A 15,299-nucleotide genomic window follows, 5' to 3' on the forward strand; every position below is an offset into this window, starting at 1 on the left:
ATAGATTAAAATGAATACAACCTATTTACTAATGATGTACTCCCTAATGTGAAAGTCCAAATGCTCAAAACAATGTAGAAATGGTCATGATGCAAATTGTTTGTAGAAATACCTCCAAGAAACTACATGAAAGCAAGGTGTTTGTGAAAATGCCTACATGAACTAAGAGTATGCATTATGCAATGCAATGAATTTGTACCGTACCTAGCCAAACTCAACCAAGTAAACAAATATACACATCAAAACCGCCTAGCATCTAGTGCCCGGACACCACCAGCACAAGACATCTAGGAAAGTGGCCGGTCAAGGCCGACTACTTACCTAGAAAGTTAGCTAACATCGATGCTCCTCCTTCAATAGGTCCCCAGGGCCAGTTTTGGGGCCCAGGCCCACTCATGGCCCAAGCTAGGGCCCAGGTCAAGACCCAGCCCATGCAATGGTCAAACGTCATTAATGTTCTATAAATACACGTGGACCCCATCATTTAAAGGTACGCATTCATTAATTGCTGATTTGACTCTTTGAGAGCTTTGACTTACTTGAGCTTCGGAGATTCTTCTGCAGGTAACCCCTCCTGGGTTCAAGCCGACATATATTGAATGGGAAGAGGCCAACTAAGGAGATAGCGGACTACATGGTAAAGTGACACTCGTGCCTAACTTATCTTATTTGTCCCTCTGCAGGAACAAAATTCACACACAATCTAAACAATTAAAATGATCCTAGAATGCAAATGAAACTTACTAAATATATTAGAATCAGAAAATTATTGTTCCTGCAAAGAACAAATAAGATACATTAGGCACAAGTGTCACCTTACCCATATAGTCTGCTATTTCCTCAGTTGGCCTCTTCCCGGTTGGCACATGTCTGCTTGGACCCAGGAGGGGTTACCTGCAGAAAGGACTCCGAAGATTAAATCAGCGAAGGCTCTTTAGAAAGTCAAATAAGGTTATTAATGAAGTAATGAATGCGTACCTTTAATTTGTGGGGTCCATGTATATTTATAAATTATTAATTATGTTTGACCATTCCATGGGTTGGGCCCTGGTTTGGGCCATAGGTGGGCCTGGGCTAATGCCCAGGCCCTTAGTCTTGACAATTGTGGGCTTATTGGATTTTAGGAGTGCTTTGATTTCGTCAAGTTTCTTAGAGTGGTCGGTGTAGGCCGATTACCCCTTTAGCGGCTTGTGCCGCCATTGCTCATATGTCGTCCTAGGCTGGTTATTCCTTTTAGCGTCTTAGGTTATCGGTTTAGGCCGGTTAGGCTTAGGTCAGCCTAGGCCGGTTACCTGAATTACTTCGCGTGTAGATATGGTGATCGTTTATTATTATTATTTGGTTGAATTGGCTAGGTGTGGTACACCAGTTCCCCAGCCTTTGCCGATATAAGTATGTCGGTGAAGGATGATATATGCTTATGTACTAGCGAGGCCGGCTAGGTGTGATACACCAGTCCCCCAGCCTTTAAGTGTGATGAACAGTGTTAAGGCTAAAGAAGGGAAAAGGTCTGTAGCAGGTGAAGGGGTGTTAGAGGTCTAATCAAAAAGGGGTTTTTGCGCCGTCGTTCCTGATACTCATGGCCTTTGGTGTGCCTTGTGTTGATTGGTATGGGTTGTGATTTTTGGCGGGAAGAAGTTTTATCGTTTGTAATTCACGCTTATAAATGTGGATTTCGCGAAGGGTTTATGTTTGTTAGTTCATTTGCGAGAATTTCATAATCAGAGACTTTACGTGTGTTATACCTGCCCGACTAGTTCCTTGTTCCTGCCGACATCTTTTCAAAAAAGGTATGTCTAGTAGTAGTGATAGTGTGTCGTTGTCTTCTTCCAGTAGTGAGAGTATGAAGTCCGGGAGGAGTGTAGGTAGACATGTTGAGGAGGAGAGTACTAGCCCAACGATTGTGGTGGGCAGAATTCTGATGGAGACGGTGACTGAGGTGCGAGAAGACCCTCCTGAAGAAATAATGGAGAGTAACTGGCCGCCCAAGGCCGGTTATGAATGGATAGCGGCTGATGTTCGTAACCAGTCGTCTTTGTTTCGGTGGTCCTGTCTACTGAACTCTTGGTTGAATTGCACCCCTGTTATCGCGAAAGGCGTGAACCGGGGTATCGTTTCCTTGGAGCGGGTGAGCGCCATTGAACACGTATGTCACAGCCAAGAAGGGGCGACTGAGAAGTTTTTTTATATGTATATGTGTCATTTCTCCCAATTGCATGTGAGGTTACCACTAGATGACTTCACCACGGGGGTACTTCGTGAGCTCAACGTGGTACCTACACAGTTACATCCGAACAGTTGGGCCTACATGCAAGCTTTTCATGTTTTGTGTCAATCATTGTATCTACAACATTCTCCTCTTGCATTTTTATATTTTTATGACACGAGGCCCCGCCAGCCGACTACCTGGTTATCCTTGGTGAGCCGTCCTAGTATTAGCAGATTGGACGCGTTCTCACAGTCCTTCAAGCATTTCAAGGATGGTTACTTTAAGGTTGTGGTGAAAGAGGAGGGCAGGTCCTATTTCCTTAATGCAGATGGGAGTACAAAATTCTCGTTTAGTTGGACGGGTAGCCCTTCTCGGTACAATGACATGGACACCGATGAGTTGTCGGCGGCAGATAAGGAGGTGGTGGAGGTCTTGATGAAGTTTTCTAATAAATTGCCCACTAAGGGCTTAGTTAGGGTTTATAATTCGGTTCACCCGATTATTGATATTGAAGGGATCTGTTTATGACTTAAACTGTCTTGATGCTTCTAAGTTAACTTAACTGGATCTTGGTGTATTTTTGCAGGGCACATGGCTCAGTCCAGGAAGAAGAACTTGGCACTTTTTCAAGCACTGAGGAAGGAGATGGCCGCGAAGGCCAAAATAGTTGTGAACACTGATGTTCCAAATTTATAGGAGTCGCTGGTTGAGGTACACGTACATGGCGGCACTAAGAGGAAGGCTGAGTTATCGGCTCGACCCGATAAGGGTAAGGACTTGAAGAAGGTCAGGGCGGCTTTGCTTGGGTCGGGGGCATCGAGTGGGGCCAAGGACCAGAAGCCGGTTTGATAGAGCTGCCGAAAACGTCTGTTAGGAAAGACATCGATATTAATCTGCCAGAGACAGTCATCAACTCTATTGACAGTATGGAGCTGGATCATCTGGTGAGGACTATGGTGGAATTTGGAAGCAAGGCATTGATTTTGAGTTGCCGGGTTGGCTCGTTGTATCGCCTGGAAGTAAAGGAGGGAAATCAGGAAAAGGTGGAGGAATTGTAGGGGAAGGTTGATAAGTTCGCGGAGGAGAGGGCTGCATGGAAGAAGGAGAAGGAAAGTTGGGAGGAGGAAAAGAAAAGGTTGGGAACCTGGAAGGTTTGCTGTTTGGATTCAGAGGGTAAACTTAATCAAAGGATAGCGGACCTGGAGGTGGATTATGATGAACTGAAGGAAAAATATGAAGGCGCCGAAGTGGAGCTTGATGACTTCAAGGGTTGTATCATCAAAGAGCACATCAATGGTTCTAGAAGGGATTGAGGAAAGCGGCCTTCTTTTATCAGGATGTTGATGCAGCTGATTCAAAGTTTGATGTTAACAAAGATGTGGTTGATGCGTAGCTTGTTAACGAGGCTGAGAGTAGTCCGGAGGAAGAGGTAGAGAAGGAAGCGGCAGAGGAGGAGAAGGAAACGGAAGCTGCTGTGGAGGGTGACGATAACAAGGCGGCATAGGACCTTTATTTTTTATGATTCGAAACTGGTTATTAATTTTATGTCTGTAATAATTGGTACACTATGTTTGTAACGCTCCGTACACTATTTTACTTTACTTTTAATGTGATTAATGTTCTGTGTCTTATATATTGTTTGTCTGATGCCAATAATCTTGACATATGCCATGTTTGGCGAACTCGATTTATATTGAGGGTGTTCGACCCCGACCGTTTACTTGTGGTAAGTGTGGGAAACTTAAACGAATTGACGTCAAGTTAAGGGTGTTCGACCCAGGCCGCCTACTTGTGGTAAGGGTGGGAAACTTAAACAAATTAACGTCAAGTTAAGGGTGTTCGACCCAGGCCGCCTACTTGTGGTAAGGGCATGGAAATTAAACGAATTAACCACAAGTTACGGGTGTTCGACCAAGTCCGCTTACTTGTTGTAAGGGTGGGGAACTTAAACTAATTAACAACAAGTTAAGGGCGTTCGACCCAGGCTGCCTACTTGTGGTAAGAGTGGGGAACTTAAACGAATTAACAACAAGTTAAGGGTGTTTGACCCAAGCCGTTTACTAGTGGTAAGGGTGGGGAAATTAAACGAAATAATAACAAGTTAAGGGTGTTCGACCCAGGCCCCTTACTTGTGGTAAGGGTCAGGAACTTAAACGAATTAACAACAAGTTAAGGGTGTTCGACCCAGGCCGCCTACTTGTGGTATAGGTGGGAAACTTAAACGAATTAACGTCAGGTTAAGGGTGTTCGACCCAGGCCGCCTACTTGTGGTAAGGATGGGGAAATTAAACGAATTAACAACAAGTTAAGGGTGTTTGACCCAGACCGCCTACTTGTGGTAAGGGTGGGCAACTTAAACGAATTAACAAGAAGTTAAGGGTGTTCGACCCAGGCCGCTTACTTGTGGTAAGGGTGGGGAAATTAAACGAATTAATAACAAGTTAAGGGTGTGTGACCCAGGCCGCTTACTTGTGGTAAGGGTGGGGAACTTAAACGAATTAACCACAAGTTAAGGGTGTTCGACCCAGGTCGCCTACTTGTCGTAAGGGTGGGGAACTTAAACGAATTAACAACAAGTTAAGGGTGTTCGACCCAGGCCCCTACTTATGGTAAGGGTGGGGAACTTAAACGAATTAACAACAAGTTAAGGGTGTTCGACCCAGGTCGCTTACTTGCGGATAAGGGTGGGAAACTTAAACGAATTAACGTCAACTTAAGGGTGTTCCACCCAGGCCCTTTACTTGTGGTAAGAGTGGGGAACTTAAACGAATTAACAAAAAGTTAAGGGTGTTCGACCCAGGCCCCTTATTTGTGGTAAGGGTCGGGAACTTAAACGAATTAACAACAAGTTAAGGGTGTTCGACCTAGGCTGCTTTCTTGTGTTAAGGGTGGGGAACTTAAACGAATTAACAACAAGTTAAGGGTGTTCGACCCAGGCTGCCTACTTGTGGTAAGGGGGGAACTTAAACGAATTAACAACAAGTTATGGGTGTTCGACCCAGGCCCCTTACTTGTAGTAAGGGTCGGGAACTTAAACGAATAAACAACAAGTTAAGGGTGTTCGACTAAGGCCGCTTACTTATGGTAAGGGTGGAGAACTTAAACGAATTAACGTCAAGTTAAGGGTGTTCGACTCCGGCCGCCTACTTGTGGTAAGGGTGGGGAAATTAAACGAATTAACAACAAGTTAAGGGTGTTCGACCCAAGCCGCCTACTTGTGATATGGGTGGGGAACTTAAACAAATTAACAACAAGTTAAGGGTGTTCGACCCAGGCCGCTTTCTTTTGGTAAGGGTTGGGAACTTAAACGACTTAATAACAAGTTAACGGTGTTCGACCCAGGCCCCTTACTTGGGGTAAGGGTGGGGAAATTAAATGAATTAACAACAAGTTAATGGTGTTCGACCTAGGCCGCCTACTTGTGGTAAAGATACGAAACATAACAGAATTAACAAGTTAAAGGTGTTCGACCCAGGCCGCCTACTTGTGGTAAGGGTGGGGAACTTAACAAATTAACAACAAGTTAAGGGTGTTCGACCTAGGCCGCTTATAGTGGTAAGGGTGGGGAACTTAAACGAATTAACAACAAGTTAAGGGTGTTCAACCCAGGCCGCCTACTTGGGGTATGGGTGGGGAACTTAAACAAATGAACAACAAGTTAAGGGTGTTCGACCCAGGCCGCTTTCTTGTGGTAAGGGTGGTGAACTTAAACGAATTAACCACAAGTTAAGGGTGTTCGACTAAGGCCGCTTACTTATGGTAAGGGTGGAGAACTTAAACGAATTAACGTCAAGTTAAGGGTGTTCGACCCAGGCCGCCTACTTGTGGTAAGGGTGGGGAAATTAAACGAATTAACAACAAGTTAAGGGTGTTCGACCCAAGCCGCCTACTTGTGATATGGGTGGGGAACTTAAACAAATTAACAACAAGTTAAGGGTGTTCGACCCAGGCCGCTTTCTTTTGGTAAGGGTGGGGAACTTAAACGACTTAATAACAAGTTAACGGTGTTCGACCCAGGCCCCTTACTTGTGGTAAGGGTGGGGAAATTAAATGAATTAACAACAAGTTAATGGTGTTCGACCTAGGCCGCCTACTTGTGGTAAAGATACGAAACATAAAAGAATTAACAAGTTAAAGGTGTTCGACCCAGGCCGCCTACTTGTGGTAAGGGTGGGGAACTTAACAAATTAACAACAAGTTAAGGGTGTTCGACCCAGGCCGCTTATAGTGGTAAGGGTGGGGAACTTAAACGAATTAACAACAAGTTAAGGGTGTTCAACCCAGGCCGCCTACTTGGGGTATGGGTGGGGAACTTAAACAAATTAACAACAAGTTAAGGGTGTTCGACCCAGGCCGCTTTCTTGTGGTAAGGGTGGTGAACTTAAACGAATTAACCACAAGTTAAGGGTGTTCGACCCAGGCCGCTTACTTGTGGTAAGGGTGGGGAAATTAAACGAATTAACAATAAGTTAATGGTGTTTGACCCAGGCCGCCTACTTGTGGTAAAGGTAGGAAACATAAACGAATTAACAACAAGTTAAGGGTGTTCGACCCAGGCCGCTTTCTTGTGGTATGGGTGGGGAACTGAAACGAATTAACAACAAGTTAAGGGTGTTCGACCCAGGCCGCTTACTTGTGGTAAGGGTAGGGAACTTAAACGAAATAACAACAAGTTAAGGGTGTTCGACAGAGGCCGCTTACTTGTGGTAAGGGTGGGGAACTTTAACGAATTAACAACAAGTTAATGGTGTTCGACGCAGGCCGCCTACTTGTGGTAAAGGTACGAAACATAAACGAATTAACAACAAGTTAAGGGTGTTCGACCCAGGCCGCTTATAGTGGTAAGTGTAGGGAACTTAAACAAATTAACCACAAGTTAAGGGTGTTCGACCCAGGCCGCTCACTTGTGGTAAGGGTGGGGAAATTAAATGAATTAACAACAAGTTAATGGTGTTCGACCTAGGCCGCTTACTTGTGGTAAAGGTAGGAAACATAAACGAATTAACAACAAGTTAAAGGTGTTCGACCCAGGCCGCCTACTTGTGATATGGGTGGGGAACTTAAACAAATTAACAACAAGTTAAGGGTGTTCGACCCAGGCCGCTTTCTTGTGGTAAAGGTGGGGAACTTAAACGACTTAATAACAAGTTAACGGTGTTCGACCCAGGCCCCTTACTTGTGGTAAGGGTGGGGAAATTAAATGAATTAACAACAAGTTAATGGTGTTCGACCTAGGCCGCCTACTTGTGGTAAAGATACGAAACATAAAAGAATTAACAAGTTAAGGGTGTTCGACCCAGGCCGCTTACTTGTGGTAAGGGTAGGGAACTTAAACGAATTAACAACAAGTTAAGGGTGTTCGACCGAGGCCGCTTACTTGTGGTAAGCGTGAGGAACTTAAACGAATTAACAACAAGTTAAGGGTGTTCGACCCAGGCCGTTTTCTTGTGGTAAAGGTGGGGAACTTAAACGAATTAACAACAAGTTTAGGGTGTTCGACCCAAGCCCCTTACTTGTGGTAAAGGTGGGGAACTTAAACGAATTAACGTCAGGTTAAGGGTGTTCGACCCAGGCCGCCTACTTGTGGTAAGGATGGGGAAATTAAACGAATTAACAACAAGTTAAGGGTGTTTGACCCAGACCGCCTACTTGTGGTAAGGGTGGGCAACTTAAACGAATTAACAACAAGTTAAGGGTGTTCGACCCAGGCCGCTTACTTGTGGTAAGGGTGGGGAAATTAAACGAATTAATAACAAGTTAAGGGTGTGTGACCCAGGCCGCTTACTTGTGGTAAGGGTGGGGAACTTAAACGAATTAACCACAAGTTAAGGGTGTTCGACCCAGGTCGCCTACTTGTCGTAAGGGTGGGGAACTTAAACGAATTAACAACAAGTTAAGGGTGTTCGACCCAGGCCCCTACTTATGGTAAGGGTGGGGAACTTAAACGAATTAACAACAAGTTAAGGGTGTTCGACCCAGGTCGCTTACTTGCGGATAAGGGTGGGAAACTTAAACGAATTAACGTCAACTTAAGGGTGTTCCACCCAGGCCCTCTACTTGTGGTAAGAGTGGGGAACTTAAACGAATTAACAAAAAGTTAAGGGTGTTCGACCCAGGCCCCTTATTTGTGGTAAGGGTCGGGAACTTAAACGAATTAACAACAAGTTAAGGGTGTTCGACCTAGGCTGCTTTCTTGTGTTAAGGGTGGGGAACTTAAACGAATTAACAACAAGTTAAGGGTGTTCGACCCAGGCTGCCTACTTGTGGTAAGGGGGGAACTTAAACGAATTAACAACAAGTTAAGGGTGTTCGACCCAGGCCCCTTACTTGTAGTAAGGGTCGGGAACTTAAATGAATAAACAACAAGTTAAGGGTGTTCGACTAAGGCCGCTTACTTATGGTAAGGGTGGAGAACTTAAACGAATTAATATCAAGTTAAGGGTGTTCGACTCAGGCCGCCTACTTGTGGTAAGGGTGGGGAAATTAAACGAATTAACAACAAGTTAAGGGTGTTCGACCCAAGCCGCCTACTTGTGATATGGGTGGGGAACTTAAACAAATTAACAACAAGTTAAGGGTGTTCGACCCAGGCCGCTTTCTTTTGGTAAGGGTGGGGAACTTAAACGACTTAATAACAAGTTAACGGTGTTCGACCCAGGCCCCTTACTTGTGGTAAGGGTGGGGAAATTAAATGAATTAACAACAAGTTAATGGTGTTCGACCTAGGCCGCCTACTTGTGGTAAAGATACGAAACATAAAAGAATTAACAAGTTAAAGGTGTTCGACCCAGGTCGCCTACTTGTGGTAAGGGTGGGGAACTTAACAAATTAACAACAAGTTAAGGGTGTTCGACCTAGGCCGCTTATAGTGGTAAGGGTGGGGAACTTAAACGAATTAACAACAAGTTAAGGGTGTTCAACCCAGGCCGCCTACTTGGGGTATGGGTGGGGAACTTAAACAAATTAACAACAAGTTAAGGGTGTTCGACCCAGGCCGCTTTCTTGTGGTAAGGGTGGTGAACTTAAACGAATTAACCACAAGTTAAGAGTGTTCGACGAAGGCCACTTACTTATGGTAAGGGTGGAGAACTTAAACGAATTAACGTCAAGTTAAGGGTGTTCGACCCAGGCCGCCTACTTGTGGTAAGGGTGGGGAAATTAAACGAATTAACAACAAGTTAAGGGTGTTCGACCCAAGCCGCCTACTTGTGATATGGGTGGGGAACTTAAACAAATTAACAACAAGTTAAGGGTGTTCGACCCAGGCCGCTTTCTTTTGGTAAGGGTGGGGAACTTAAACGACTTAATAACAAGTTAACGGTGTTCGACCCAGGCCCCTTACTTGTGGTAAGGGTGGGGAAATTAAATGAATTAACAACAAGTTAATGGTGTTCGACCTAGGCCGCCTACTTGTGGTAAAGATACGAAACATAAAAGAATTAACAAGTTAAAGGTGTTCGACCCAGGCCGCCTACTTGTGGTATGGGTGGGGAACTTAACAAATTAACAACAAGTTAAGGGTGTTCGACCCAGGCCGCTTATAGTGGTAAGGGTGGGGAACTTAAACGAATGAACAACAAGTTAAGGGTGTTCAACCCAGGCCGCCTACTTGGGGTATGGGTGGGGAACTTAAACAAATTAACAACAAGTTAAGGGTGTTCGACCCAGGCCGCTTTCTTGTGGTAAGGGTGGTGAACTTAAACGAATTAACCACAACTTAAGGGTGTTCGACCCAGGCCGCTTACTTGTGGTAAGGGTGGGGAAATTAAACGAATTAACAATAAGTTAATGGTGTTTGACCCAGGCCGCCTACTTGTGGTAAAGGTAGGAAACATAAACGAATTAACAACAAGTTAAGGGTGTTCGACCCAGGCCGCTTTCTTGTGGTATGGGTGGGGAACTGAAACGAATTAACAACAAGTTAAGGGTGTTCGACCCAGGCCGCTTACTTGTGGTAAGGGTAGGGAACTTAAACGAAATAACAACAAGTTAAGGGTGTTCGACAGAGGCCGCTTACTTGTGGTAAGGGTGGGGAACTTTAACGAATTAACAACAAGTTAATGGTGTTCGACGCAGGCCGCCTACTTGTGGTAAAGGTACGAAACATAAACGAATTAACAACAAGTTAAGGGTGTTCGACCCAGGCCGCTTATAGTGGTAAGTGTAGGGAACTTAAACAAATTAACCACAAGTTAAGGGTGTTCGACCCAGGCCGCTCACTTGTGGTAAGGGTGGGGAAATTAAATGAATTAACAACAAGTTAATGGTGTTCGACCTAGGCCGCTTACTTGTGGTAAAGGTAGGAAACATAAACGAATTAACAACAAGTTAAAGGTGTTCGACCCAGGCCGCCTACTTGTGATATGGGTGGGGAACTTAAACAAATTAACAACAAGTTAAGGGTGTTCGACCCAGGCCGCTTTCTTGTGGTAAAGGTGGGGAACTTAAACGACTTAATAACAAGTTAACGGTGTTCGACCCAGGCCCCTTACTTGTGGTAAGGGTGGGGAAATTAAATGAATTAACAACAAGTTAATGGTGTTCGACCTAGGCCGCCTACTTGTGGTAAAGATACGAAACATAAAAGAATTAACAAGTTAAGGGTGTTCGACCCAGGCCGCTTACTTGTGGTAAGGGTAGGGAACTTAAACGAATTAACAACAAGTTAAGGGTGTTCGACCGAGGCCGCTTACTTGTGGTAAGCGTGAGGAACTTAAACGAATTAACAACAAGTTAAGGGTGTTCGACCCAGGCCGTTTTCTTGTGGTAAAGGTGGGGAACTTAAACGAATTAACAACAAGTTTAGGGTGTTCGACCCAAGCCCCTTACTTGTGGTAAAGGTGGGGAACTTAAACGAATTAACGTCAGGTTAAGGGTGTTCGACCCAGGCCGCCTACTTGTGGTAAGGATGGGGAAATTAAACGAATTAACAACAAGTTAAGGGTGTTTGACCCAGACCGCCTACTTGTGGTAAGGGTGGGCAACTTAAACGAATTAACAACAAGTTAAGGGTGTTCGACCCAGGCCGCTTACTTGTGGTAAGGGTGGGGAAATTAAACGAATTAATAACAAGTTAAGGGTGTGTGACCCAGGCCGCTTACTTGTGGTAAGGGTGGGGAACTTAAACGAATTAACCACAAGTTAAGGGTGTTCGACCCAGGTCGCCTACTTGTCGTAAGGGTGGGGAACTTAAACGAATTAACAACAAGTTAAGGGTGTTCGACCCAGGCCCCTACTTATGGTAAGGGTGGGGAACTTAAACGAATTAACAACAAGTTAAGGGTGTTCGACCCAGGTCGCTTACTTGCGGATAAGGGTGGGAAACTTAAACGAATTAACGTCAACTTAAGGGTGTTCCACCCAGGCCCTCTACTTGTGGTAAGAGTGGGGAACTTAAACGAATTAACAAAAAGTTAAGGGTGTTCGACCCAGGCCCCTTATTTGTGGTAAGGGTCGGGAACTTAAACGAATTAACAACAAGTTAAGGGTGTTCGACCTAGGCTGCTTTCTTGTGTTAAGGGTGGGGAACTTAAACGAATTAACAACAAGTTAAGGGTGTTCGACCCAGGCTGCCTACTTGTGGTAAGGGGGGAACTTAAACGAATTAACAACAAGTTAAGGGTGTTCGACCCAGGCCCCTTACTTGTAGTAAGGGTCGGGAACTTAAATGAATAAACAACAAGTTAAGGGTGTTCGACTAAGGCCGCTTACTTATGGTAAGGGTGGAGAACTTAAACGAATTAATATCAAGTTAAGGGTGTTCGACTCAGGCCGCCTACTTGTGGTAAGGGTGGGGAAATTAAACGAATTAACAACAAGTTAAGGGTGTTCGACCCAAGCCGCCTACTTGTGATATGGGTGGGGAACTTAAACAAATTAACAACAAGTTAAGGGTGTTCGACCCAGGCCGCTTTCTTTTGGTAAGGGTGGGGAACTTAAACGACTTAATAACAAGTTAACGGTGTTCGACCCAGGCCCCTTACTTGTGGTAAGGGTGGGGAAATTAAATGAATTAACAACAAGTTAATGGTGTTCGACCTAGGCCGCCTACTTGTGGTAAAGATACGAAACATAAAAGAATTAACAAGTTAAAGGTGTTCGACCCAGGTCGCCTACTTGTGGTAAGGGTGGGGAACTTAACAAATTAACAACAAGTTAAGGGTGTTCGACCTAGGCCGCTTATAGTGGTAAGGGTGGGGAACTTAAACGAATTAACAACAAGTTAAGGGTGTTCAACCCAGGCCGCCTACTTGGGGTATGGGTGGGGAACTTAAACAAATTAACAACAAGTTAAGGGTGTTCGACCCAGGCCGCTTTCTTGTGGTAAGGGTGGTGAACTTAAACGAATTAACCACAAGTTAAGAGTGTTCGACGAAGGCCACTTACTTATGGTAAGGGTGGAGAACTTAAACGAATTAACGTCAAGTTAAGGGTGTTCGACCCAGGCCGCCTACTTGTGGTAAGGGTGGGGAAATTAAACGAATTAACAACAAGTTAAGGGTGTTCGACCCAAGCCGCCTACTTGTGATATGGGTGGGGAACTTAAACAAATTAACAACAAGTTAAGGGTGTTCGACCCAGGCCGCTTTCTTTTGGTAAGGGTGGGGAACTTAAACGACTTAATAACAAGTTAACGGTGTTCGACCCAGGCCCCTTACTTGTGGTAAGGGTGGGGAAATTAAATGAATTAACAACAAGTTAATGGTGTTCGACCTAGGCCGCCTACTTGTGGTAAAGATACGAAACATAAAAGAATTAACAAGTTAAAGGTGTTCGACCCAGGCCGCCTACTTGTGGTATGGGTGGGGAACTTAACAAATTAACAACAAGTTAAGGGTGTTCGACCCAGGCCGCTTATAGTGGTAAGGGTGGGGAACTTAAACGAATGAACAACAAGTTAAGGGTGTTCAACCCAGGCCGCCTACTTGGGGTATGGGTGGGGAACTTAAACAAATTAACAACAAGTTAAGGGTGTTCGACCCAGGCCGCTTTCTTGTGGTAAGGGTGGTGAACTTAAACGAATTAACCACAACTTAAGGGTGTTCGACCCAGGCCGCTTACTTGTGGTAAGGGTGGGGAAATTAAACGAATTAACAATAAGTTAATGGTGTTTGACCCAGGCCGCCTACTTGTGGTAAAGGTAGGAAACATAAACGAATTAACAACAAGTTAAGGGTGTTCGACCTAGGCCGCTTTCTTGTGGTATGGGTGGGGAACTGAAACGAATTAACAACAAGTTAAGGGTGTTCGACCCAGGCCGCTTACTTGTGGTAAGGGTAGGGAACTTAAACGAAATAACAACAAGTTAAGGGTGTTCGACCGAGGCCGCTTACTTGTGGTAAGGGTGGGGAACTTTAACGAATTAACAACAAGTTAATGGTGTTCGACGCAGGCCGCCTACTTGTGGTAAAGGTAGGAAACATAAACGAATTAACAACAAGTTAAGGGTGTTCGACCCAGGCCGCTTATAGTGGTAAGTGTGGGGAACTTAAACAAATTAACCACAAGTTAAGGGTGTTCGACCCAGGCCGCTTACTTGTGGTAAGGGTGGCGAAATTAAATGAATTAACAACAAGTTAATGGTGTTCGACCTAGGCCGCTTACTTGTGGTAAAGGTAGGAAACATAAACGAATTAAGAACAAGTTAAAGGTGTTCGACCCAGGCCGCCTACTTGTGATATGGGTGGGGAACTTAAACAAATTAACAACAAGTTAAGGGTGTTCGACCCAGGCCGCTTTCTTGTGGTAAAGGTGGGGAACTTAAACGACTTAATAACAAGTTAACGGTGTTCGACCCAGGCCCCTTACTTGTGGTAAGGGTGGGAAAATTAAATGAATTAACAACAAGTTAATGGTGTTCGACCTAGGCCGCCTACTTGTGGTAAAGATACGAAACATAAAAGAATTAACAAGTTAAGGGTGTTCGACCCAGGCCGCTTACTTGTGGTAAGGGTAGGGAACTTAAACGAATTAACAACAAGTTAAGGGTGTTCGACCGAGGCCACTTACTTGTGGTAAGCGTGAGGAACTTAAACGAATTAACAACAAGTTAAGGGTGTTCGACCCAGGCCGCTTTCTTGTGGTAAAGGGGGGGAACTTAAACGAATTAACAACAAGTTTAGGGTGTTCGACCCAAGCCCCTTACTTGTGGTAAAGGTGGGGAACTTAAACGAATTAACAAGTTAATGGTGTTTGACCCAGGCCGCCTACTTGTGGTAAAGGTAGGAAACATAAACGAATTAACAACAAGTTAAGGGTGTTCGACCCAGGCCGCTTTCTTGTGGTATGGGTTGGGAACTGAAACGAATTAACAACAAGTTAAGGGTGTTCGACCCAGGCCGCTTACTTGTGGTAAGGGTGGGGAAATTAAATGAATTAACAACAAGTTAATGGTGTTCGACCTAGGCCGCCTACTTGTGGTAAAGGTAGGAAACATAAACGAATTAACAACAAGTTAAAGGTGTTCGACCCAGGCCGCCTACTTTTGGTAAGGGTGGGGAACTTAAACGAATTAACAACAAGTTAAGGGTGTTCGAATCAGGCCGCCTACTTGGGGTATGGGTGGGGAACTTAAACAAATTAACAACAAGTTAAGGGTGTTCGACCCAGGCCGCTTATAGTGGTAAGGGTGGGGAACTTAAACGAATTAACAACAAGTTAAGGGTGTTCGACCCAGGCCGCTTACTTGTGGTAAGGGTGGGGTACTTAAACGAATTAACAACAAGTTAAGGGTGTTCGACCCAGGCCGCTTACTTGTGGTAAAGGTGGGGAACTTTAACGAATTAACAACAAGTTAAGGGTGTTCGACGAAGGCCGCTTACTTGTGGTAATGGTGGGGAACCTAAACGAATTAACAACAAATTAAGGGTGTTCGACCCAGGCCGCCTACTTGGAGTATGGGTGGAGAACTTAAACAAATTAACAACAAGTTAAGGGTGTTCGACCCAGGCCGCTTATAGTGGTAAGGGTGGGGAACTTAAACGAATTAACAACAAGTTAAGGGTGTTCGATCCAGGCCGCTTACTTGTTGTAAGGGTGGGGAACTTTAACGAATTAACAACAAGTTAAGGGTGTTCGACTCAAGCCGCTT

The sequence above is a fragment of the Vigna unguiculata genome, chromosome 7 (genome assembly GCF_037176805.1).
Source record: "Vigna unguiculata cultivar grain cowpea cultivar isolate G323 ecotype 2 chromosome 7, ASM3717680v1, whole genome shotgun sequence".
Lineage (NCBI taxonomy): Eukaryota > Viridiplantae > Streptophyta > Magnoliopsida > Fabales > Fabaceae > Vigna > Vigna unguiculata.